The following is a 26,221-nucleotide window of genomic DNA, read 5'->3' as shown; positions in this document are numbered from 1 at the left end:
GCCCCACTCATCAGTGGGGTTTGAGGGCAGTATCTTCCATGAAGGGAAGATTCTGAAGCCAACAGCAAATTCAAATGTGATTCCACCATATCACTATTATCCAAACTTTCTAATTTGGATTCAAAATTACGGACCCTCAACTGTACATGGAAAGCCTTCCCTTGCAAGCCACATGATTTAAAAAAGAAGCTCTCATGAACACAAAGTCCATTTTCCCTCTAAACAGGCTGGATCTGAAATAGAAGTTCATGAGTCCAAAGCAAAGGAGGGGGAGGGGAACTGGCACTCACAACCTAGGAAACGCTCAAGGACCACAAAGGCCAGAAGATTACTTTTAAAGGAAAGAAATATTTGTTTCATTTCAACCTGAAATGTATCACATAACTCTAATAGTATTCTTTGTCCAACTGAAATATCCGAATCCAAATAATTCTTAAGTCATTTGGACTCTAGTCAAAATGTGAATTCAGCTCTTTAATCATCCTTCCCCTTATTTTTGAAATAAATACTAATATTGAAAGTTAAGAATCTATTCGTGGATTTTTTTTTTTTTACTTTAAGATGTTTCTTTTTTTAAATGGTCACTGTTGCTTTCTTTCCCATCATTACTTATTCATCAGTGTCTTGAAGATCCTTAACTTTTCTTTTTCTATTTTTCTATTTCCCTTCATTTAAATATTATGGACAGTGAGCAGATGAATAACAAATATGGTTACTATTCAGACTTAATAAGTCTTATGAAAAGACTTTTTATTCCAAGGAAGGAAGATGTGTTATTTCAGCAGCATATGGTATCACAGGGACAGAGTTGAATATAAGGTAACTGAATGGGGGGTAATGGCATGTTCTGGCTATACCGACCTGAGAGGGAGTCACAAGTATGTTATCTTATTCCAGCATGTCCAGAGAAGGACCAGAAATTTCCCTCAAAACTGTATCATACCTGTCTTGGGAACTTTCTTGAAATTCTGTCTTGGTGTATGTGTGTGAAGTGGGATGAGACATGTTATGCTCAGATAGAGGAGAAGACAATACCAGGATCCAGGAATATCAGATACACAGCTGGCCCACCACTTTATACTCCCCTGCTGGTGGCAGACATTACCAATCAATCATGCACTCTTTTCCAAAAACCACGCATACAGCAACTACCAACTGATCGCAGAGCAGGCCCACAAGATAAAAAAGATTTTCTGCCTCTACTTGGTAAAGAAGGATATTCTTTGAAGAGTATTGGAATGTCACCATCACCATATCCTTTTCCAGAAATCTCTTCAGTACTCCAAATCCCATTTGCACAAAGATTTGGAAGAGAAGAGGGATAAGTTGGCTTTGCTTTCTGCATAGTTTGGTTTGAAAACTTGTCTCTGAGTCTCTGAGTGTGTGGAAACAAGCAAATTGAATGAATTCACCTTCTTTCTTAATAGAACCAGAATCTGTAACTTTTAAGCAAGGTGCAGATTTATTTTTATTTATTTGCAGTTTTACTCTTGAAACCATGTAAGATTATGCAAACCTCCCTCAGAAAAAACCCTCTACAAATACTGTTTTTCCTTGAATTCCTGATGCTATTACTATAGAGATTTTTAAAAAATAGGTCCCTAATGTTACTTTATCCATGTAACCTCAGTCTGAGGTGGAGTTTTAGAAACAATCTAGAGTGAAAAGTAATTCTACCATTTTATAATTTGCCACTGAGATGCCAAAAAAAAAAAGTATATGATTTTCAAGTACTTTCTACACTTGAGACTAAAAACGGCAGGTTTTTTTTTTTTTTTCCTGTAAGCAAATGCAATTCTCTGGGTACTTACCGTAAGAGATTTTTAGTCATTGGAGACATTTAAAAAAAGATCTCAAGTGAGAATCTTTCTTTGCATTTTTTTTTCAAAAGGATATTTACTTTGGAAAAGGCTACATTTAGAAAAATTGTGCCTTGGATGACAACTGTCCCAGTACGCCTTACTGTTTTTTGGTGGGGAGAGTGGGGAGTGGGGGTGGGGGGAGGTTGCAGGCTGTGTGAAGGCGGTTCTCTTCACCCAGCAGACAGGCATGGTTTGGGAGTTCATTTTCATTCATTTATTTTCATTCATTCATTTAATCAGCAAACATATATTGAGCATGTGCCACTTTCGGAACACTGTGCTAGACAATGGGATCGTGAGCACGAACAAAACACTTTCTTTGACCTCCCACCCTTCTCAACGGGGTGCTGCCAGAGAAGGACATTTCCATGTCCAAAGGCCGTACTCCTTGTCGGGGCAATGTTGCCTTCCAAGAGACACTGGGCAATGTCGAGGGACATTTTTAGTTGTCATGACTTGTGAGGGGTGCTACTGGCATCTAATGAGTAGAGGCCAGGGGTGCTGCTAAACATCCTGGGGTGCACAGGCCCCTGCAGCTCCAAACGTCAACAGTATGGAGGCTGGGAAACCTTTCCCTATGGCATCCAAGATATATAAGGAATTAACTTCAAGGGAATGGTTCTAGTTAAGCAGCATCCTTAGGAGAACTGAGAAAATAGGAGCTCAGCTCAGTTGCTGTCAGGCTTTCTTCTCTCTTGGAACCTGATTGAGAAAGGTTGGTACTGTGGCTCTCAGGATGTGGCCCATGGGTGTCACTGGGAGCTTGTTAGAAATGCAGAGTCTCTGGCCCTTCACTGCATCAGCTGAATTGGCATCTGCATCTTAACATGCTCGCAGGTGATTTGTATACATACCACAGTTGGAGAAGTGCTGTTTTAATCAGACATGAAACAGAAGTTTTAAGTGGCAGTTTTGATAAGTGCTACTGCTATGGACTGAATGTGTCTCCCCAAAATTCAGTGTGAGGGTGTTAGGAGGTGGGCCTTTAAGAGGTGCTTCGTTTCTGAGGGTACAGCCCTCATGAATGGGGTCAGGGCCTTTATGAAAGGGACCCCGGAGAGCTCCCTTGCCCCTTCCTCCACATGAGGACCCCTGTGAGGACACAGAAGAATATGGCTATCTATAAACCAAGGCCCTCACCAGACACCAAATTTGTTGGCACCTTGACCTGGGACTTCCCAGCCCCCAGAACTGTGAGAAGCTACTGTGTGTTGTTTAAGCTACCCTGAGTGTGTATTTTTGTTATTACAGCCTGAATGGACTATAAGACAGCTACAGAGGAATCCAGTGCGAGGGTTCAGGAAAGGCTTCCATGAACAATCAGCCTGTGGATTGAGTGCTGGGTAAAGAGCAGGAATCAGCCCTGGGAAGAGAGTTCCTGGCAGGGGGAATAGCATGAGCAAAGGCTCAGAGGCAGGAGGGAGCTTGGTCAACTGGAGGACCCGAAAGAAGTTGCTTTGTTGTCTAGAGCCCAGTGAGTGACAGGTGGGTTGAGATGAGCAGGGCTGTGGGGCTGTATTCCCGGAGCAAGTGGGGGTGGACCCCTGGGGTTGATCCCAGTGTGGCATCGGTAGGGATGCCATCCATGGCCATGGGACAGGGTGAGGCCGATTCTTCAGCCCTTTAACATGGTATACGAAGCAGCTGAGCAAACTGGTCAGACCAGGACCAGAATCCCATGAATGATAATTGTCCCAGGTGACCCAAGTCTGCTTGGAGACAGAGTGTGAACAGTGCTCAGGACAAACTGCTCCCCCATCTCCCTGACTTAAGGCTAGAGAGTCATTATGCCGATACATTTTTTTGTACAGATTTTGTAGTTTATAACACATTCTGGCAACGTTTAGATGCAATTTCAATGAGCCAGAATGTAGTACTGTAAACCTAAAACTGGATATCCCTTAAAACTGTTAGAATCTGGCAAGAGACCTGCTCCCAATTACAAGCACAGGCTCCAACTTCACTGCTCCTGTCCTCAAAGCATTGAAAACAAAATGCATTTTTAATGAGGGACTACTAGAGACTTGGCATACTATTAATGTCCCCTTCGAGCTCTCAGGCTCCATGATATCTTACGCACAAGAAGTTCCCCCCACTAACTGATTGCAGAGCAAGGGGTATTGTGGGAGTTTTGTTGCCAGTGCAAATACAGCGACCAAACTAACAGGAATGATGTTGCTCTGTTCTCACCCTTCTTAATCCCTACCCACAGGTGGCTAGCCTGTCAGGGGGGTGGGCATCAGGATCAAGAGAAGTCATTTTTGCGTAGACATGTATACTTGGCTGCCTGATGCCTCATCCCTAGCATATTACTAATCTTACAAACCATCCATTATCCACTCGGTAACTGGCAAATGTGAACTTGGCCAACGTCAAAGCTGAATGATGAGATCCAAGTTAGAAGACGTGGGAGAAAGAGAGAAAGTACAAAGATGAGCCAGACGGTTTTCCAACCTGTAAGAACATGTTGTATTTACCAGGCTGGGTATGAAAGCCAAACTCTGTTCCCGTTGTTTGTCTTCTGCTCCAGGCCTGGGTTATGTTTGGTGCAAACAGGTCAGTGCTGCCCCCACCCCCCCACTTCCATCTGATGATTGGCGTATTGTTTAGAGACCATGAGGGATGATCTTGTGCTCTGGAGGAAGTTGGCAAGAAAGTTTAATTCTATAAAAAGAAACACGCGGTCAGGATACAGTTTCCTATTCTGAGTCAAGGCAGAGAAGAGACTCAGAAATTCCAACCCAGAGGGTCAGGACCGGCTCCAGGACCTCTTGAATCACATCTGAAACATGTTCCCCCGGCTTCTCTCTCCTCCCTGTTCCTACAACTGGCCAACTAGGATTACACAACTTGCACTAATTTTGTTCTGCATGTGGCTGTTTCTTATTAGGAGTCTGTACCTTATTTTTTCCTGTGCCATGCCACTCTCCCAATTCAGGTGAGTAATTCCATTTCTTAACAGGGGGATTCTGTTCACACTCTTGGCTAGAGTAAAAAAAAATAAATGTGCACTTGAACTTTTCCTTAAAGTGAGAACTTTTCTGTGTTTTTTAAAACACATAATCTTCCCTTCTGTATCTGGAGTCTTCACTTCCCCATTCTGAAGAGCTCGACTCAACAGGAACCGATGGGAAGTGAACATTTGAGTCAATCAGGGGAATGTTTTTGGTCACCCAATACCCAACAACTGTTTCTAGAGGGTTTTGTTTTCTCCCCCACTGGACTAAAGCATTTTCTTTTCTAACTGAATTCGCCAGATGTTTTGGCGGTGCATAAACCTGGCTTTCCTGTCTTCCAAGTGGATGAAATAGGATCCAAATCACGGCACGTTGCCTCAGCTTCTCCAACCAAGCACTTAATGGTTCTTGAGAATAATATAAAGATTGAATTCAGTTTTCTTTAGGCCTTGGGACTATGGGATCCAGATGTTGGCTTTTTCTGGCCTTCAAGGCTTTAGAATATTTCAAGGGAAACCCCAGGTTCATGAGCGTGAGTTGATTTCCTCACTGTTACCTTTCTCCATCACTTTTACTTCTCTGGCCATATATCAGAAACTGTAAAACGGTACCCCAAAACCCCAGTGCAGGGTGAAGTGCCAGAGTGATACACACGTGATTCAACCACATCTGGAGAAAAATTGCTATGCACTTCTTTGGTCTTAGCAACTGCAGACCCCCCTGAGCCAAAGGGGAAAACAGGACTCCTTCATCGACCTCCAATCCCCCTCTGCCTTGTGCCCTGTTTTACTTAGAACAAGCCTGAGCGTGCCATGCCACCTCACCAGGGCTTGCCAAAATCCACGAGTGGCACAGAGCACACATTAAGCAGATGGAATGTAACATACATGTAAAGAAATAAGAGCTCTGCCAGGAAAGTTGGCAGTATCCCTGGAACGCTTTAAACAGTGTGTGTGTGGGTAGAGAGTGAGCCCAGAGTCGGCTGGGCTGCCTCATTCTCAAGAGCTGTTTCTTTTACAGCCATGACCTGTTTTGCTAGTCAAAATAAATACGGTGTTAAATGCCCCCTTTTACTGGCTCCTGATACCTTGGCAAGGCAGTTTGTAATATGACCTGCTCTCACTGGAAAAATGTCCTTTTAACTGAGTGGAAAGGATGTGCCCCTTCTAGGCAGTAAGTAGAAGGGTCATGGATGGTGGAGCCTCCCGAGCACAGACCTACTTAGGAAGCAGGAGCCAGAATGGCCATGGAGCCAATACTGCTTGTTTAGAAGTCATTGCCTTCGGAAAGCTTATTGCAGACAGAGAGCATCTAGGGAGCACGGGGCTGACTTTTAAGGCTTTCTGTCACCTTTGGCTTCAGCAAGGAAGAAGAAAGCAGCAGGCTGGAATGGCTGGCTATTTCACAAGGCACCTCAAGATAGCCAGGTCTTTTCTTCAGTAAGAAAAGGGCTTCACTGACCAGGAACAGCCACAGATTCAACCCACTTCAGGCCATTGAGTTTTGTGGGCTCCCCATGGCCACAGGCCACTCTGTAACCACATCAGTATCTTGCCACGTGTGTGAGAACCTAGATGGATTTGCCCAAAAGAGTCATCGAGGCAACCATCCATTGAGTACTTTCTGTACTCCAGGCACCTCAGATATATCTTCTGAATCATCCCATTATCCCATGAGGCAGGTTGTATTACTACTCCTATCTTATATATGAAGAAACAGAAGTTCGGAGAGGTTGAGTCACTTGTCCAAGATTGCACAGCTATTAGAAGGGGAGCTGGAATTCGAACCCAAGTCTGTCTGCTCTTCACCGTCAGGCTGTAAGTGCTCCATGCCGGCTTCAACCAAAACAGCTTAAGGCAGGAAACCATAAAAGGATCATCTCCTTTGCCCTCAAAACTACGCAGTGGAGGCAAGTTGTTGCATTCCCACTGAAGATGCTGTAGGATGTGTTTGTTCTCTGGGGTGGCTGTGTCTGAAAAACAACAGAAGTGTATTCTCACACAGTTCTGGAGGCTGGAGGTCTGAAATCAAGTTGGCAGGGCTGTGTCTCCTCCAAAGGTTCTAGGGGAAGATCCTTCCTTGTCTCTTCCAGCTTCTGGTAGTTACTGGCTTCCCTGTGGCTTGTGGCTGCATCCCTCTAACTGCCTGTTTCCACACAGCTTTCCCATGTGGTGTCTTCCCCCTCCTCTTCTAAGGACACTTATTAACCCAGGATTAGAACTCCCATCTGTCTGACTCTGGAGTCTTAGTTGTTCTGCAGGATGCAAAACTAAACTGCCTTTTCTTGGAAATTTAGGACTTGGTTGGGAGGCCATGGTTTGGAAGGAGGTGGAAGCATGGGGCAATGAGACAATTTATGCCATGTTTAGCCAAGAATTATTCTTGGGCAGAACGTCCAGAAAGGCTGAAAACCAGGCATTTTGATGGGGAAGGCAATCAGTGAGTTGATTTCTCTGTAAGATTTAGGATCACTGTCTTCTCTCTCTTGTGGCTGAAACTGGAGTCTTCCTGCAGAGAAACAGGAAGTTGGAGGCAAATGAGAAAATGCCCATTTTTATTGTCTTCCAGATTTCGGCTCACTAACATCTGCCAATAGTTACATTCTTATTGCAGGGAAATTTGCACTTTTGTTGTGCAATCATCTGACCCAGGAGAGTGGGTAGATCATGGAAGGCAGAATCAGAGCTGTTTATTTGCAGTTGGCTGTGAATGGCAGGTAACTACTTTTCCTGTCGTCTGGTGACCATGTCTACCTATTCAAACTCCCTGGTGAGCAAAATTCCATTTCTTTTTTAGTCAGAGCTGCTGATGGCTAAGTGTTTTGCACACATTGTCTCATTTAAGCTTCTCAACAACCCTGTGAAGCCAGACCAGTAATGAGCTGATCTGATGGTTAGGGAGGTCAAGTCACTTGCCTGAGTATGCCAGCCAGCAAGTCTAGAATCCCTCCAAGTCTAGGATCTTAGCAGCTGCAATACTCTCTCTCCAGACCTATCGACCAAGAATCCTCCCTGCCTTGATTAAAGGAAGTACAGTTGAGATACAGAGAAAATTCACTCATCATTCATTCATCCACACATATGTATCTGTGTCTGCACCATGTGCCAGGATAGCCAATAAGAAAATCCCTTCATTGAACGTGTAGACCTGGCTCTGTATGTGTCAGGCACTGAGCAGGACTTTGGGAATAGGAAATCAAGGTCTCAGCCTTAAAAAGATGGAGAAGACAGGAATGTATATAAATTAATCAAGGACAATATGGTAAATGCTGTTACGGAGATATGGAAGGAGAGATTGAGAGAGAAGAGGGGGTCCAGGAAGGCTTTCAAGAGGAGGAGGAGCAGGTATCAGGCAGAGAAGGAAGGGCTGGCTCTCATTTTAGGCAATGGGTCAATGTTCAGAAGGTACATACTCATATGGCTATGACTCCACGTTGACTGGTAAATAGCCAGTGCCTGGGACCCACCAAGTGCCCCTTCCACACCCTCTCCTCTGGGACTCCATCCACATCTGTTATCATAATGCAGAACCAAAAGGCTCCATTCCTCTCCAGTCCTTTCCAGTTGGTGCTGGTGCCATACTGGTTGTTACATATTTGATTTTTCACTCCTGGGCCAGAGAGCAATTGAGTAAGGAGGCACAGAGGTGGGACAAGCTGGCTACTAGCGTGGCAGGGAAATAGGAAGCCACAGAAGCTCTGGAGGTGAGGCCGAAAAGCGGGGAAGGATCTTGGGTGACGTGACAAAAATAGGCTTTACCTTGAAGTAATGTGGAGCCATTGGGGGTTCTTTAGGCATGTGATTTTTTTAAATTGATGGGTAATTATACACAGTGTAATGCACTCTTTGAAAGTCTACATGTTGAATTTTGACAAATGTTTACTCCCATGTGGCCACCACCCCTACACTGGTCAATGTAGAACACTTCTGTTCCTCCAGAAAGTTCCCTCTGCCCTGGCCATGGGAGGATTTTCAGCTGGGGCATTACATGGTTACAGTTTATATTTTTCAACTTTCATTTAAAAAATTATTTTACCATTTCTTAAGCCCCTTGAGAGTACCATGCATTATTCTAGCTGTAGAGAAGAGGGAGGGGGTACATTGAGATGGGGAGGTGCCTTTAGGGAGAGAGAAAAGGTGATCAGGGGCACACAGAGCTGGCTTCATGGGGATACAATCTATGTGGTTACACAGGGCCCTGCATTTGGTTTAATACAATGCTGTAGCCATCTTAAAATTCATAACAATTTTGAACATGGGGACCTGTGTCTTTATTTTGCACCAGACTTCACAGATAATGCACCTGGGTGGGCCTCGTGCTACAGAGGAAATTAACAGGGAGCTGGGAAAGGATATGGAACGTCTTACAAAGAAGACCCTCTCAAGAGGAGCAAAGCCAGACAGGTAAAGAATGAATGCCCCAAGAAGGATCAAATTCCCCCAAGGTCTATTTCTAGGGATAAGCGCAGGGCGATGCAGACATTGCATATCTGCCACTGTTTCTGTAACTCTACCCACAGCCCCAGTAAACGTAAATGGGCTCAATTAATTACAATGACTAACGCATCTGACAAGCCAAATATTAGCTCGAGAGAGCTGAGCACACTTACAAGTATTAAGTACAGATACAAATAATTAACAATAAGCTTGTTGGCATTATTATCTTCTAATTAACTGTAAAAAAAAATTATACCTTAATCCAGAGCAAAATGAAAACAAAAGGAAAGCAAGACCTCTGCCAGCTCTAGAAATGCAGGTGATAGAAATGCAGAGAGATATGGTTTGGTGGATTTTAATTTGCACTAATGATGAATTTAATCGGCCTTCCTCTGCTGATATCAAAGCCAAAATAAATGCCTTGGTCCCTGTTTCTCCCTGCTGGGGCCAGATGTCCAATGGGAAGAGTTTGGCAGAGGGCTTACAGGAGACATAATTACCAGAGGCAGAAAGAGAGACATTGGCATTCCTCTGGAAAAATCCATCTCTTTCAACTTCAGACAACCTCTTGTCTGTTCTCGAATTTGGAGCGAAGAGAAGGTGAGTTGAAAGGAATCCAGGTGTCTCTTGACAATTGGTTCTTCTTCCCGAAAGGGATTCTGGAGTTGAACAGTTCAATCAAAAACCCCAAAATAAATACCTGGGCTGCAGAGACTGTAATGGGGTATGTGGTGGGGACTTGATAATGGGGGGAATCTAGCAACCACAATGTTGCTCATGTAATTGTATACTTATGGTACAAAAAAAAGTATAAATAAATGAATAAAGTTAATATCTGGGATGCAGTGATTTAGACAGTAAATATAGCCAGGGAATCTAGAAACAAACATTTTCCTGACTGATGTTGCTTTGAGAAAGAAGCTTTTGCGATTATCTGAAAAACTTGGACCTGAATCTCTATTTTGGTCTGAACGATGTGGCTTTGCTGCTTCAGGCTTCCCAGTTCTCTGGAAGGTGCAGGAGCCCGTGTCTGCATTGTGTTAAAGCCTTGTTACCTTTGGTGGCCTCCTAATTCACTGCAAATCACACAGAAAGCTTAATAGCTTCCCTCTTGCTCACTTCCTTTTTAGCTCCTGATCAGCCCCTGCAGGGGAACACACTATACCCACCTTGATAATAATCATGGCTGCTGTTATTCTGTACTAACTACGTGCAGGCTCTATGATAACAGCTTTGCCCACAATATCTTATTTAATCCTCCCAATAGGAAATCGTGTTGGCTCTACCTTCAGAGTGTATGCTGAACCCAGCCGTTTCTCATCACCTCTCTGCTACCACCCTGGTCCAAGTCCCCATCCTCCCTCACGTGGATTACTGCAGTATGCTCCTAACTGGTCTCCCTGCTGCTGCCCTTGTCTGTCTGTGGTCTATTTTCAACACAGCAGATTGAATGGTGTTTTTGAAATATAAGTCAGCTCAGATCAAAAACCTTGAAGGGCTCCTTTTCTCTCTCCAGGTAAAATCCAATTCCCTCACTATGGCCCACAAAATCAGCTCCTTCTTTGTTCCCTCATGTGCACTCTGGTCTAGGCATACCTGTGTCCTTGCCTTTCCATGGACATGGCAGAACACCCCTGCCCCAGTACCTTTGCACCTACCTGTCCTTCCTCCTTCTAGATCTCTGCATAACTTACCCTCTTTCTTCTTTCAAGTATTTATTCAAATGTCACCTTCTTGGTGGGACTTATGCTGATCTCACCATTTAAAATGTTGCCCTGCCCTCAGTCCTCCTGTTCTATTTTTTGATCATGAAGTTATCACCATTTAACTACCTTATAATTACTTATGATTACTATTTGTTGTCTGTCTATTTCAGTCAGTGCTGGTAAGCAGTATATGTTGCACAGTAGGTACATAACAAATGTTTGTTGAATGAATAAATGATCCATGAAATATGTCCTATAATCAGTCCCATATTATAGAAGAGGAAACTGAGGGACTCAGAAGGATTAAGTGACTTTCCCAAGATAAGCTAGTTAATGGCAGAGTTGAGACTTGAACCCAGGTCCTACTGACCCAAAGCAACTTAACTACTATGTTTTCTTAATGGCCAGTCAAACCTACCTTCAAATAGGCTGGTTTTGCAGGCTACTATTCAGCAAAATCCCATTTCAAGACCCTGCTCACCTGGAAGGGTCTGGTGTGGCACTTGGACAATTCTGGGTTGGTGCCACTGTGCTTAGAATAGTCAGAATTGTTGAATTTTCACAAGTGGAACAAAAAGTGAAACTTACTTACATGAGAAATCCTGACGAATCATTTGATCCATGTATTTTGAATAACAGCTCCCCAGTTGCTCATGTAATTGCCATATTTGGAATAGTCTCGAAGTGGGATCTTAGCAGATGGTCTTTTAAGTATAGATAAAGTAATAACATAGTAATTATCTTCATCTAGATACTTAACTGCTTAGACTCAGGCGACATAACAGAGAAACTCAGGGGAAGTGTTTCCCTCTTGTAGCATGTCCTCCTTGGTCAGGAGACTAGCCTTCTGGAGTTTTAAAAGCAAATCTTTATAAGGTTAAATATAGAATTTCCATATAATCCCACAATTCCACTCTTACATATATGCCCAAAAGAATTAAAAACAGGTGTTCAAGCAAAAACATGTACAGGAAGGTTCCTAACAACATTATTCCTGATATCCAAAAGATAAAATCACCCAAAATGTCTATCTGCTGATGAGTGGGTAAACAAACTGTGGCATGTCCACACAATGTAGTATTATTCAGCCATAAAAAAGAATGAATTACCGATACATGCTACAACATGGCTTAAACTCAAAACATGATGTTAAGTGAAAGAAGCCAGTCACAAAAAGCCACATACAGTATGGTTCCATTTATATGAAATGTCTAGAATAGGAAAATCCATAGAGATGGAAAACAGACCACTGGTTTCCTGGGGCTCAGGGTAGGGAAGAGTGGAGAGTGATGCTAATGGTACAGGTTTTCCTTTTGAAGTGATGCTAATAGATACAAATGTTCTGGATATGCTGATGGTTGCTTAATGCTGTGAGTGTACTGATATCACTGAATTGTTCACTTTAAAATAGCTAAAATGGAACATTTTATGCTATTATATACCAGAGTTTTTTTAAAACATGAAATCTTTAAATTCTGGCCTTGGCAAAATGATGTTTGGTTTGGTAGGCAGCTAGCTAAGGATGAAGTCCCCTGTGCCAACTGTAGACTAGGAAGAGCTATGGCCTGTCAGAGCAGACTGTGGGACAGACTGGCATCTGTGGCTTGATTGGATCGTGAGCACTGTGGAGTTGAGCCCCGATCTTCCATATCCTCAGAAATAACGGTGACCCCACACAGTGCTGTTCAGATGTGCCAAAAAGTCAGTTCTTTATCCTTTTTCATTATCAAAGCCATATACCCTTGTCATAAAAAATCTAAATAACATGGAAGGGAAGTTTCCCTCTCACCTGCACCATTCCCACCTCTGGGTTTAGCCCCCACCCTCTACAACTTGGTGTGTACCCTTTCAGACCTTTCTCTATTCTTGTACAAACATCTACATATAAATGTGCACATTAGTGTTGATGTTTTTTTTAACGAAATGAATTCATACTATATCTATTTGTCCACAACTTGCTCTTTTTTCCACTCAATACCTTATCACAAAAATCTCTCCATATGAATACATACAGATATATCCCTTCATAGTAGCTACAGAGAGTGGCCCTATCGCCATTTATTTAGCCAGTGTCTTCTCATCAGATAATCAGCTTGCCTCCAACTTTTCACCGTCACAAACCAGGTTGTGAGAAACACCCTATTTGTATATTCTCACATACTTGTGAGAGTTTTTCTGTGGCGAAGATTCCTAGAAGTGAAATTGCTTGGTAGAAGTAAAATCCTTTCTGTGCTGTGACTTTTTAAGAGCCCATCAATTTGGGGCACAAATGTATATTGTCTCTGGCCTTAGAACAAAAAAGCTACAACTTAGAGGTTGTGGTCAGGCTTTGCATAGCTTGGTGTTCTACCCTGCATCTTGCAACTGTAGCTATTTTCATTCATTTTATAGGCTCACTGTCTCCAGATTGACTCCAGCAGAGGGAAAAGAAATCAGGTCCTTCTGTGCCATTCTTCAAACATTTAGAGGAAATTGATTTTCCACATGGGCTGTAGCCAAGCGAGGGATGCGTCGGCATAGAAGTCCCCATGACAGGCTATTACTGCTAGCACTTGCAACAATTAGACTCAACCCAAGTTGAAATATTTTATTAGCAAGTTTAATTCCTCATCAGCCTAATGTTGCAGATTGCCAAAAGCAGCAGCAATTCTAAAATAGGATTTACTTCATAATCCCTTTTAAAGGGAAGAACTTGTGGAGACTTGAAGTGTCTGGAGAAAGACATTTTATTCTCCTGAGTAAGGACAAAAGGCAGTTGGCCCACGATGCTGATGACTTGTCTTTCCTTTCTGCTCTTACCTGTTCTGAGATGCTTTCTTCTGGCATCTGCTAGGATGCTTTCACCTGCAAAGAACATAAACGCAGCCTCAAACTGGCTTCGATAATATGATAATGTCATATTATCTCTTAAACCTGCCAAGGTAAGGCAAGGAAGTGCAAGGGAAGGCAGGTTGTGGATGGGTTGACTCAGCATCTCAACAATGTCATCTGGAATCCAGGTTCTTTCCCAAAGTGGTAAGAATGCTGGCTCTGGAGCCACTCTGTCTGGTAGTGAATCTCAAGTCCATCTCTTAATAGCTGTGTGACCTTGGACAATACTTAACATCTCTGAGCTTTGCGTTTCTCATCTACGAGAAACAGGATAATGATAGGACACTAACTTCTAGGGTTGTTGTGACTGCCAAACAAGGGTGGACAAACTTCATCAGGGGCCAGATGGTAAATATTTTAGGCTCTGTTCTTGGCAGAGTAGTTGCCAGCCTCTGTCCAAGTCGACTCTGCTGTCTGCTGTTGAAACATGAAAGCAGCCACAGACAATAGGTAGATGAGTGGGCGCCTCTGTGTGCTGGTGAAATTTTATTGGTGGACACTGGAAGTTGGATCTTACATAACTTTCATGTGTCCTGAAATATTACTGCTTTTTTGATTTATATTCAATCATTAAAAAATGTAAAAATCATCCTTAGTTCATAGGCCACCAAAATAGGTAGGGCCACCCCCTTGAGCTCAAGCATATAATACATTTAGAATAGGACCTGGAAAGCTCTAAATGCCCAGTCCATGTTCACTGCTGCTCTAGTTGTTATTACCATCAAGCCCTCTCGGTTCTTCCCCTTTCCACACTGGCTTTGTCCTCAGCAGGTAGCACGCTGGCTGCCACAATTCAAGACGGGGCGTCCAGAGGGAGAGGGAAGAGTCTGTCTTTCTGTGACACTTTGTTAGGAGCAAGGAGATCTGTCCTCGTTGTCTCACATGTCCCCATGTGTCTCAGTGGCCAGGACAGGATCACATGCCCTTGGTGGCACCAATCGCTGGCCAAGGGTGGAGTCATCCTTTGACAATCTGGCCCATCCCTGGAGCTGGGGATGGAGTCAGTTTGTCCTGAGTCACATCCTAAATGGGGATTGGGTGAATGCCTGATCCAGACAGTGCTTCTGTTAAGAGAGGAGGGAGGGCAAGGATGCCGGGTAGGCAACCAGCAAAGCTTGCTATGCACTCTTTTTCAAATGCCCATGAATTTATTACTAGCAGAGGACTCGCTAATCCAGTTTATATATATCGTCTTATAACAAGAGCCAGCCTTGTGAAGATTTGGGCTGCTGACCTTTAAGTCTTTTTAAATAGCCACTGAGGTCATAACTCATTGGATCGTAAGAATTCCAAACAACTTTATAGCACTTTTCTGTTCAACTCCACACCCTCCCTGTCTGATCCCTCATTTAACCTTCACAGTTCTCTGAGGCAAGGACTATCATCTTCATTTTACAGGGAAGAGGAGAAGTGACATGTCCAAGGGCAAGCCTAGAAGCTGGACTTGAACCTGGGTCTCTAGCCTCCAATTCCTGTCCCTTTTCCACCCCACCTCCTGGTTGCAGTGGCAGCAGCCACCTCCTGGGAGGGGTTGGTGGCCAAGAAGGTGTAAGTGACATGCAATCCAAGGGGATTCTCTTGACAGTACACAGCCCTAAAACCTGTGCTTTGGGTGAAGACTTTTAGGTATTATTCACAATATCCATATATTTCATATACTATGATATTACAGGAAATGATAAAATAATAGCAATAATTATTCTGATGGAATACAGACATGTCTTTTTCTAATCTGAGAAGGAAAATATAATTGTCCATGCATCTCTTTATATTTAAGTCATAATTTAAGTCCTATTTTTTTGGCTTACTGACCTGCAGAATGAGAAAAGGGAATCCCCTCACCCCAGGCAAAATAAATCTGGTTGAGTAAACTGGGTGTACCTAAGTGACGGAATATTATGCAACCATTAGCTTTAATGCTTAGGAAAAAATTTTAAAGCCTTGAGAACACTCTTAAGGTATAGCATTAAGGGATAAAAGTAGGAACCAAAATTACATACAGAGATGATATGAACTCTGTAACAAAGATGATAAAAAAGATTGGCAGTAAAGAAATCAAAGCATTAACTGAGTTGCCTCTGGGTAGTGCGATCATGAAGCTTTTCTCCCCCACATTTTTTCCCTATAGTTCTCAGTCTTTCTACAACACTCATTTCTATGATCAAAGAAAAGCATAAAGTAAAAGCCAGAGGAAGACTGGGTAGTTTTGTGGGCTAGGGTTTGTCATTCTATAGACAGATCCTGGCAACACAGGGCTAAGTGAGGCCAACCAGGGCCATTTGCACAGTGAAGGCCATTTTGCACATCTTGGCAGGTGCTTTTCCCTCCCAAGGCGGCTGTGCAGCCACAGCACAGCTGGCTGACAAGGAGAGAACGGACAGAATGCCCCAGATACGTAGTCAGAAATCAACAAGCTGTGTGGCTTTGAGCAGATAAACTACTCTGACCTTCAGTTTCTTTATCTATTACATAAGGATAATAATGCCTAGTACATAGGGTTGAAATTCTTTCACTCATATGACAAATTGTTATTGAGTATCTACTGTACTAGAGGCTGGAGATGCAACAGTGGTCAAAGAGGCAAGGTCCCTGCCCTCCAGCACATTCATTCCCGTGGAGGTTTAGGAAAGGGAGTTGAGTGGTTTATCGGGGAAACAACAAGTGCAAACATCCTGGGGCAGGTAAAAGCCTGGTACTTTATACCAGAGAGGGGTCTAATGTGTCTGGAGCTTAGTGGGTAGGGAAAGAGTGGGAGCAAGTGGGGAAAAGAAGGCCAGGGCGAAGCCTTACAGGCCAGGGCACAAAACTTTTATTTCATTCTAAGTATAATGGGGAGCCACTTAAGGGTTTTTAGCTGCGGACTAGCATGATCTGATTTAGAGTTTATGTCTTAAAAAGGCCACTTTGCTGCCACGTAGAGAATGGATTGTAGGAGTGTGTGAAACGATCAATACGCAAAAGCACTTAACATTGGATCTGGCTCAAAGTAAGTGTCTTAATAAGGGGTAACTGTTTTTCATTAATATCATCATTATCCTTATTATTAGTAGTACTCTTTTGTCAGCCTTGAGTTGGCTCACCGTTCTTGGACATTTGGCTTCGTGCGGTATTGCCAAAGCATGCCAGTGAGCTGGGGAACTTTTCAAATTTGTTTTCCAGGTGTTTTCACATCCTCAGAGAGGTGATGGTTAAAAGTTAAACATAAGCTGATACCTGCAGCCAAAAAATAAATAAATAAATAAAACAGCCGGCACATTCCTGAATCCAGTTTTCTTTTCATCCTTCAGGGGTGAGCTCTGGTTATCTCATAGCTCACAGAAGACCCTGGATCCTGATTACAGGTTTCAGTCCTCACCAAAGTACTGGCTGTGCAGAGAGAGGCCCCATTTTGAAAACCAGCATATTTGGGTATATTTAAAAATACCTCCCCCTCCTGCCAACTCCTTCCTCTAGACTTGGCTCAGAGAGGACTTTCTCTGGGAAGCCTCCAGTGACCTTGTTGCAGACTACACCCCACCCCAAGGCTGGATTCTCTTTGTGTTCTTGGAATTTGGGAAGAGCCAGAGTATAACACTTACCACCTTGATTAACGTGAATTTTTTCACCTGGACTCTGAATTCCTAGAGCGATGCTGATTAATGCAATAGCGACTAGCCACGTGTGGCTATTTATGTTGACATGAATGCAAATTAAATAAAATTTAAAATCCAGTTTTTCAATTGCACTAGCCATATTTCAAGTACCTCCATGGTCACTGGTGAGTATCGTTTTGGACAGCACAGATACTATTTCTATCATTGCAGAAAGTTCTAGTGGGGGGTGGAGGCAGGAATTGTGTATTATTTATCGGTTTAGGACTAGCAGAGTACTTAAGACATGGACTTGGGAAGCAAGCAGACCTTAGTTCAAATCCCAGCTCCAGATGTTACTTGCTGTGTTATCTTGGCCAAGTTCAATTTCGCAAGCCTTACTCCATAGTGTGGTTGTGAAGCTTATATAGGTAAATGCATTATATAAGTTAATGCTTTAGACAGAGCCTAAGGAAGTGTGAGCTACTTTATTATCCTCTCCAGTAAAATAGCTGGCACCTAGTAGGCCCTGTCAAATGTTTATTGCTTGCCTGAGTAAATGGATGAAAGAACAATGGAATGAATGGACTTTATTTTTGGCTTTAAGGAAAACAGAATACCTCTTTTGAAACCAAATATGATTGCTATGAATAATAATAGCTTCTACTTATTCAGCACTTACTGCATACCAGGCACTCTGCTAAGTGCTTTACACACATTCCTTGCAACAGCCCTCTGAGTGTGCACTATTAAAAACTACTTCTTTTTGTAGATGAGAAAACTGAGGCTAGGATACAGGAAGCAAAAGCACATGAAGATCTGAAGATCTGAAGCTTCAACCTCCCTGACTCGGTGAAGATAGTATTGTCTTCTGTATTATTGGCTACGGTGATTGCTTCTAGAAGTTTCCATCTTGCTCTCTCTGGTTCTGCTCTCTTGAAGGGGTAGGGGCTGAGGGCAAATTCAGGCAGGGGCTCTGGTGTGCCCATCTTCCATGACCCATTGTGAGAAGGAAGGCAGCCTGCTCAGTTTTCTTTCCTGTTCACAGAAAGACTTTTGACCCTAGTTTCTCAGATTCTTTTCTTTCCCCATCCATCCCCAGGGCGCCAGCCCTCTGGCCATGCCCACCCCTCCCACCTCCCCACACGCACCACCGAGCCATGGCAAGACAGCAGACAAGGGCGCCTTTCTTCAAAGTGGTTTGCCTGCATCTCATAAATTCACCCCAGCCTGGTTGGCTGCAGCAAAAAGGAGTTAGGCCCCCAACTCTACTCCTCAGATACAAAGTGAGTTGTGTGCAGTTTGCCCATGTGAGGCCAATCACAGGGGCCTGCCCCTCTCAGAAATCCCAAAGGACAAAATACCAGAGAGCCCCAACATAGTGCTGTAGTGCTGCCAGTCACAGGATCAAAATTATCTATGGCAAGACAAAGGCAAGCAGATAGCCGGGGAAGCCAGGACAATGGAGAGGCACTGTGGACGAGATCTCCAGTCATTTCTAACCTAAGGACTTGAAGAACATTTAACCCTTTTCCCCCCAAACTTTTTAACTCCCACCAAAGAGAATCCATACATAGTCTGGGACAGTGCCCAAACCTTGCGGGAATGGTCCCCATTTCAACCAGTCCTGGCGGTTCCTTCTGCGACTTTCAAGAACTTGTCTTTCCCATGAAGCTTCATTCCAATGTTTCCAATTTTTAGGCACTAAAATTAGTCCAACTGTGCCTTCTAATTCTGTAGACACAACCCAGCTTGTGCAAATGTCCCTCTCTTCCATTTCTGGGTGAATTTTTGCATAGTGCAGACTGCCAATTTTGTCGAGTGTTCTTGGGGGAAGAGAGAAGTTTAAAATCATCTAACTGCTAACCATGAAACAAATGCTGTGGAACCCAAAATTCTGATTTGGAGAGAATGCTGCACATAGCACTCTCATGAAAAGAGAAACAGACAAATGTTCTACACGGATCCTTGCCGAACAGAGAAGGAAGAATAGAAGCTGTAATTTATTGAACGCTCACTATGGACCCAAGCATTTTCCAGGCTTTTATTATTTGGCAGAATTTTACTGTCCTCACAGCAACCTTTCCTCTGAGGTAGATAAAACTTTATCCCCATGTTACAGATGAGGAAACTCAGGCCCAGTGGGATTAATTAACATGCCCAAAAATGCTGCTAGAAATGAACTGAGCTGAGATTTGAACCCAGATCCCTCTGACTACCCAGGCTGAATTCTTAAAACTTCAGTGTTTCATAAAGTGGTAGTCATTATTATTATTGTCGTAAAATACAATGCATTACCTACAGAAATGGAAAGATGCTCACAACCTACACTTGAAAATTCAGGCAACAGGATTGCACATAGTCTGTGATATGAAAAGAAGGATGCGTGGTTGATAGGTGGAGAGAAGGAAAAATATTAGAACATGTTTTGCTGAAAGCTTGAGTGATTTTTGCTGTTAATTTGTTTTGCTTTCATTTATTTTCATTTTTTAAATTTTTTGCACCCCTGTGGGGCTTTACTTTGCTTTGCAAGTGTTCTTCATGAAGCATGTGTAACTTTTGCCATTAGGGAAGAAATGTGTGTGTGTGTGTGTGTGTGTCCATGCGTGTGTGCACTTTCACATGCTTTACAAGTGAAAGGGAGTTGAGAAGATGGCACAATAGGCCATGGAAGCTGGAACCTCAGTTATTTAAATACTGCCCAAAATTGTGATTTGGGGAGTTCCTAGTTATCCCAAAACGATGAATCAAAAGTCAAGCCATTTTCTCCCTGGACCAAGTGTAGCCAATTGACAGTGACGATGAGAAAGCCCTTTAAACAATGCCCTGGAGGGTGTGCTTTGAAAGGGGAACTGAAATCCAGGAAAATGGTAAAGCTCACCTAAGCAAAGATCAAGACTTTCTTCCTCAGGGGTCCTACCAAACGGCTGCCTTCACTGCTCTGATTCAGTCAGCTCCAGCTTCATCAAGAAATACCGGCCCAGTCAGGGAGAAGGGGCAGCAAACCTTCAGCCTGGCCCCCAAGACAAATCTCTAGGAGTCTGGCAGCAGGCAGCCTCGCTGATTCCAGGCCTATATTTTTCATTTCTTGTTTTAACAGTCATAAACGCCTTCCGATGCCAAATCAGAACATGAATTTAATCCAGATAAAATAAAATTCCTAGACCCTGAAAACCCTATGGAGATTTACAAGCCAATTTTAAGAAGCAAGAGCCTTAGTTCCAAGAGTGGCACATTCCACATGGCTGGCACTTGGGGCTGCCCCATGGTCCTGTCTTCTGGGGACAAGGTCCCAGGACATGTCACTCAGACCCCGAATCCACAGTTCCTTGGCAGGGAGAATGCAGGCAAACACTGTCATCGACATGGACTCTTCTCAGATTCCTGGGCTCCAGGGACTCCTGGCTTTCAGAAGACCTAATATGATACAGCTCGCCTCTCTCTGCCTCCCCTCCACCCCCAGCTGTTGCAGAAAACCACAGTCAACCTCTCCTTGCTCTCAGCAGCCAAGTTTTCTCTAAGTAAACACAGAATGTAGCAGAAGATCAGCTCTTTTCCACTCCCAGCACTGTAGGTTGGGTCAAGGCTGGCTTGGTACCAACTTCGAGAACTCAGGCTAGGGTGGCTTCTGGAGCAACCACAGCCTGCCTCACAGCAAAGTCCTGCTATGTGCTCCGTGCTATAGTGGCATCGCTGCAGTTAATCCCACTGATCCTGTGAGGTGGGACTTTATATATTGGATTTCATCTCTTTGCCCACCCCCCCAAATCCACTTGCCTCTCTCTCCCCTTGCTCTGAGCCCAGGATGTAGAATTGGTGGGCTCCTATGTCTTTTGGCCTCTGGTTGGATTTGCCCAAGAAGAAGCATGGCATGGCATGGAGGAAGACAATGAAGTCAGGCTTTTAATCCCCCAGGCTCCTCCTAGTCATGTTGCGGAGCACTGGCTGTGCCTCTCGGAAAGCCGCAGCTGTTGGTAGGTGGTTCTCACCATGCAGTTCCCCTTTCCAGGTTTTGGAATCAATCTTTGTCCTTGCTCCTGCAGGCCCAGGCAAGGAACAGTGCCTCCTTTCGCTTGGCCCAGGGACCGCACCTCCCCTGTGGATCTCCCTACCCTGACCACACCTACACAAATAATCTCTTTAATAAACTCTCTTCAGATTACCAGGTTTCCGTGTGCCATCTGTTTCCTGCCAGGTCCCTGATCAGTGCATTTGTATCATCTCAGGATACAGAGGAGGAAACTGAAGCTGAGAGAAATTAAGTTGTTTGCCCAGGGACAGTTATCTGGGATTTGAATTTGGAACAGCCTGACTTCAGATTCCAAGCTTTTAACCTCTTAACTACTGTATTAAAAAATAAAATAAAATTAGCTCTTATTTGGTGCCTGCTGTATTCCACACAGTCTCACTAAGCACTTCATTTCTATATTTCATGATTCCTCACAAAAATTCTTGGAGCCAATACTTAACTATCCCCATTTTACAGATGAGAAAACTGAGGCTCAGAAAGGGAAATTCAACTGCCCACAGCCAGCAACAAAGTTAAAGAGAGACAGAGCTGAGGCATGGACTCAAATAGCCGGAAGAAGGTCCAGATGACTTTAATAGTGAATGTGACCACCTATTAAGAATCTGTTGGTTACCAGCCTCTTAACCACCTCAGGTAACCTGCCTTCCATGGAAGCTGTGAGAATCAGCAGAAGTCAAAAGAGAATAAATTCATGTCTAAAGAAGAGCTGCCAGGATAGGGCTGGAGAAGCGAATTTGTTCATTAGTTTTCTCGTCCTTGAAAGGGTGCAACAAAAGTCTACGGCTTAGGCAGGCAAAGGTCAAATGATTTTAGAAGAAAGAGTAGGGGGTGAGGATTATGAATAATTTAATCCCTGTTATATATATATATATATATTTTTTTAACATGAGAAAATGCCTGTGACCTATTGTTGAATGCAAACAAGTTACAAAATAATCATCACACTTGTAAAAACTTGTTTAATTTGTTACCTCTAATAGATTATGAAGTCCCCAAGCACAGAGACTGTAACTGTATTTTGTTCCCTACATCTCCAGTGCCTGGTGCATGGTAGGTCTTCTTGAAATATTTTGTTTTCATTGCTTAATTAGATAATTACCAACATGTTAGCAGTGGATATCACTGACTGATCATTTTCACTTGCTTATTGTTTTCTATATTGTTTGAATTTTTATGAAGAGCTTGTGCTTCTTTTTCCTTTCTTTCCCTGTTATTTTCTTAGTCATTTATCTTTTGGTATTATTTTTATAATCAGATAAGGCAAAAAGGTTAAAATTTTTTTTTTTTGAAAATGTGAATGGAATGGTGGGAATTTGAGGCATTTCCTTCTAGTAAGGAGGGAGAATTTTGGTGCCCATTAAATGATGTCCTGATAATGTTGTGAAAGGAAAACCGAACTCATGTGTCCTGGAATCAAACCAACCCTTCAAGTTAGCAGACCTTGCTGGTTACTTGGCACACACAGCCGCCCCACGGAGCCTCTCCCCAGCCTCCCTGGCAGAGTGGGATCTAGCCTGCTTAAGCTCCTCCCACTGGTTTCCTGCAATCCTGGGACCTCATCAGAGGAACAGAGTCCTAAGCTGACTTGCTGTGGTTACCAGGAGGACTCTGTCATTCTTGGTTCATGGTTGACTTCCCAGTATGCCCCAGTTCCTGATTGGATGGAGGAGAGAAAAATCATTCATGACACCTGGCTTACCATTTCTAAAGTGAACACTTTTCCCTGTTTCTTGGCTTTGTGTACTTCTATTTATCTATCTATTTTTCTATCTCTATCATCTATATCTATCTATTTATCTATCTATCTATCATCTATCTAATCTATCATCTATCTACCATCTATCTATATCTATCTATCTATCTATCTATCTATCATCTATCTATCATCTATCTAATCTATCATCTATCTACCATCTATCTATATCTATCTATATCTGTCTATCTATCTATCTATCATCTATCTCTATCATATATGTATGTATGTATATATGTATGTATGTATGTATGTATGTATCTATCTATCTATCTATCAGTTGTTCCATCCATCCATCCCTCCATCCAGCCCTCCATCCATCCCTCCATCCATCCCTCCATCCATCCATCCATCCATCCATCCATCCATCCATCCATCCATCCATCCATCCATCCATCCATCCATTTATCCATCCATCCATCATCTATTATCTATTTCCTTATTTATGTATATTTTCCTCCTTTTCCTTTGACCATCCTTTAGGTGTTCATTGATACCAATGAGGCCAACACATGTTAATGTCCTCCTATCTCTGGAAGAAGATCCAGATGACTTTAATAGTATGTGACCATCTATTAAGAATCTTTTGGTGACCAGGCACAGTGTAAAGAAATCACAGAACGCTTAGCACATGGCCTGCCACATACAAGTGTTAGTGGTTGTAATTACAGCTATAGCTTCAATGAAATCTCATTCATTCATGACACTAGGCATGAAGGGTAGGTTAAGACACCCATCTGCATTAAAGGGACTCTTTAGAATCCTTCAACAAAATGAACCTTTATTTCTTTTGAACATAGAGGAGACTTTGACAAAGAAAGCTTTCCCAAGTAGTATTACTTCCTATCTGTTCTAATCAACATTTAAAACTCCTCTGGATTTGGCAGGAATTCATTCTGGGGCAGAGTGAGGTGCTAAAAGCCTTAAAAGAGTTTATTCTTTTAAAGACATGAAACATGCCTTGCACAATCTTCTTTACACAGCTACTCTGGTGAACTTTTCCTCACAGGTAGCTCTAAGGTAAACTGCAGCTAAGTTAGGTTGAATTATAACAAATTCCATTATTAGCACAGTTCACATTAATGAGATTTTCCTTTACTTGGATTTGAAAAGAGATTCAAAGCCACTTAGTAACTTGAGACCCCTTGTGAACTCATTACTAGAATAGTTTTTAAAACACAGTTTGGTCTTTGGTTACCATAGGAAATTGCAAAGGCCCAATGACTGTGTTCCGTTTTGGATCCAAGTTTTATGTCAGGTGATTCATTTAAGCTTTGTTGGTTTTTTAATTTAAAAAATTCCCCACCAATAAGCAAAAAAAATCAACTGGCACAAGGAGAACACATGAAAGGGATACTGACCAGTCAGGTTTATTGTCTGAGTTCAATGCCAAAAAAAGAAAAAAGATGAAAAGTAAACAAAACTTCCAAACTTTACAATATTTATCTTTAAGCACTCAGTAGCCACAGATACGAAAGTTTTTCCTTGTGTTTTATGTCTGGCAACCTCCTATATTAAGTTGGATTTATCCCAAGACCAAATAAGAAAATTAATTCATGAACCAGGGCCCTCCAGAATGTTTTTTCCTTTCATTTTGTTTAGTCACTTTTATAGTCCTTTCCTTCTTCGAAGTAATTTGGATTTGATTGCTTCTGCGTGAAATTCTAATGTCGAGACTGTGTCTAATTTCTGTTTTACGAAGAAATCTGGAAACTATACAAAGGGATGAATTGAGACGCGGAGTCAAATAAAATCTGTAATGTGATAACTCTATCAACTCTGCCTGGAAAGATACTGTATTTCAATTAGATCTTGAGACATGTTCTTACATAAACTGACAGCATCGGATTGACAGTGTTCATCTTCCCAGAAAACACAATTTACAAGGACAGAGTGGGTGAATTTGGCTTGCTGTTCCAGAGGTATGTCGGGTTGCTTGCCCCACCCCAGCCTGAATCGAGGTGTGCTATAACGGACAGGTTGCTTTAGGCATTAAATAAGAACCTCAAACATTAAATATTCCCACCCACCCCTCAAAAAAGGGTATTTAAATTTTAAAGTAAGAATAATAATACTTAGCATTTAAACAGTACTTTACATCTTCAAAGCACTCCATAAACATCAGTTCCAATTCTCCAGGCAAGCAGTGGTCTTTGATGTGTGGAAGAGCTCAGTGAACAGTGGGAGATAAAACTACCTCCAGAAGAACTGGGCCCAATTAGCTAATTGTAATGCTTTCATTTCTTCCCTATTCGGTTTCATTTTTTTCCAAATACCTTTTGTTGTTCTCATTTAGGGCCCTGTCAGGTCACCTTAGGCAGGCCTGCTGGTAGTAACCAGGCTCCCCTCCAAACCCATCCACAAGACCCTTTTCTGCGTCCCACCACCCCTGACACAATCCACCATGAAATAGAAAAAGCAAGTCCAAATGTATTCGAATTAGATTAATTTTATTCTCAGACTTTTCCAATTTTTCAATGGAATGAAATGTCTTTATGAGACTATGTATTCTTAAAAACATAGGGAAGTACTATATATTCAGATAGTAGGTTTGGTTTTCTGCTGTTGTTTTGTGGTTTTGGTCCTTAGAAAACAAGAAGTTGGAGGTCCTTTATCAGTCTTCACCATTCTTTCTGGAGATTGTACGCGTGTATGAAATCCAAAAATCGGGGAAGCACTGCTCTTGCTGACCCTGAAACTTCCAGGAATGTGAATTCAACATTTGTCCGAGTTGGTGATACTCAGTGCAGGTAGACTGGGGTGAAGCAGGCTATCTCCTCCGCTCTTGGTGGAAGTATACAATGGTTAGTCTTTTGCAGTATCTATGAAAGTTACAATCTTGCATATCCTTTGACCCATAGATTCTACTTCCAGAATTGGTTTTCATGGAAACATGAAAGTTTGCAAAGAAAAATGCAAGCCCATTGATGCATATTGCAGTGAGAAACTTGAGTATCGAGGACCCACAGTAATGGATTAGTAGAGAAAAGTGAGACTCCGGGCAGCAGAATACACACTGCCGTCACTCTCGGGTTAA

At 42.7% G+C, this 26,221-nt stretch overlaps 1 long non-coding RNA gene across 2 annotated transcripts; it reads left to right on the top strand.

Moving 5' to 3' along the window:
• The first annotated feature begins 4,428 nt into the window (after positions 1 to 4,428).
• On the top strand, positions 4,429 to 18,778 carry LOC140846467 (uncharacterized). Of its 2 annotated transcripts, none has more exons than XR_012125583.1 (3): positions 4,429 to 4,800; positions 9,104 to 9,222; positions 18,174 to 18,778. It is a non-coding gene; the product is annotated as an uncharacterized lncRNA (long non-coding RNA). The 2 variants fall into 2 exon arrangements; XR_012125584.1 differs by lacking the exon at positions 18,174 to 18,778 and adding an exon at positions 10,523 to 10,649.
• Positions 18,779 to 26,221: the final 7,443 nt, after the last annotated feature.

The sequence above is a fragment of the Manis javanica genome, chromosome 15 (genome assembly GCF_040802235.1).
Source record: "Manis javanica isolate MJ-LG chromosome 15, MJ_LKY, whole genome shotgun sequence".
Lineage (NCBI taxonomy): Eukaryota > Metazoa > Chordata > Mammalia > Pholidota > Manidae > Manis > Manis javanica.
Note: the sequence above shows the minus strand (reverse complement) of the source record. Positions and strands in the feature narration are given on the sequence as shown.